This window comes from Fonticula alba (assembly GCF_000388065.1).
Source record: "Fonticula alba strain ATCC 38817 unplaced genomic scaffold supercont2.15, whole genome shotgun sequence".
Taxonomy (NCBI): Eukaryota; order Rotosphaerida; family Fonticulaceae; genus Fonticula; species Fonticula alba.
The window spans coordinates 299,360-300,465 of record NW_009242985.1 but is presented as its reverse complement, the minus strand read 5'-3'; positions in this window follow the sequence as shown (position 1 = coordinate 300,465).

Sequence of the window (1,106 nt, the reverse complement as noted above, 5' to 3'; positions counted from 1 at the left end):
GAGAGAGAGGGAGGGGGAGAGAGAGAGAGAGAGAGCCGGGGGGGGGGGGGGCGCACCTTCTTGCGGTTCTCCAGCAGGAAGTTGATCGGGTGCACACCGAACGAGACCATCGGGCCCACCCAGGGGATGGTGTACGGGATCTCGGGCGGCAGGCGGTGGCCATTGTGCGAGGTCTTGTAGTGGAACAGCAGGTAGTAGAGGGCCAGCAGGACGGAGCTGGCGGTCACGGCCAGGGCCACCGGCGAGGCAGTGCCAGACCCGACCACGGGCAGGCTCGAAACGAGCTGGGAGACGATGGACATATCTCTGGAGCGGTGGAGCCGGGGGCAGGTGGGGGGGAGGGGGGGCGTGGGAGGGAGAGGAGCGGGTGAGACGGGGGGAGCCCGAGAGGCGAGGAGGATCAGCAAGGGGGGGGGGAGGGAGCAAGGTACCGGAGAGGGGAGCGGGAGGTGCGGGAAAAGTACGACTCGAACACGCTTCACGAGGGGGACCGGCGCCTGGGATGGCGGGCGGCCAGGCTGCCGGCCGAAATGCCTGCCCCTCTGGGAGGGGGCGAGGGGCCGCGACCGCGCCAGGTCCGAGTCCGGGCGAGGGGGGGGGCCAGCAGCCGCACCCGCGCGCGGACCGGGTTACCGCCGGCTGGCCGGGCAGTGAAACCGCAAACACCCGCACAACGGTCCGTTCGCAGGGTGTTGGCCGCCGCCGCCAGCAGCCATCTGAAGCGGCACTGCGGGGCGGGCGGGGGGGGGGGGGGGGGGGGGGGGGGGGGTCAGGGGGATGAGCATGCCCCGGCTCTTTGTGTCTACCCCAGCAGTGTCGGGGGAGAGTTGCGCTCCTTCCCGCGGAACCCGTGCGGCCGCGCGGGGGAAAGACGCCCGGGGCGCGCCCCATCCGGATGTCATCCCGTGAGGAGGACACCAGGAGAGGGTTGGGGACCCTAGGATCAACCCCAGAGTGAACTTGGTCTTACTTGCGGCGGACGAACACCGGCACCCGGTGCCCGTGGCGTGGTACCCACACTTGCTTGCGAGGTCCTTGGCTTGGTCGCCAGCATGTCAGACCGACGGCCGGCTGGCTGGGCCAGTCGGCTGGCCGGCCCGATCCCC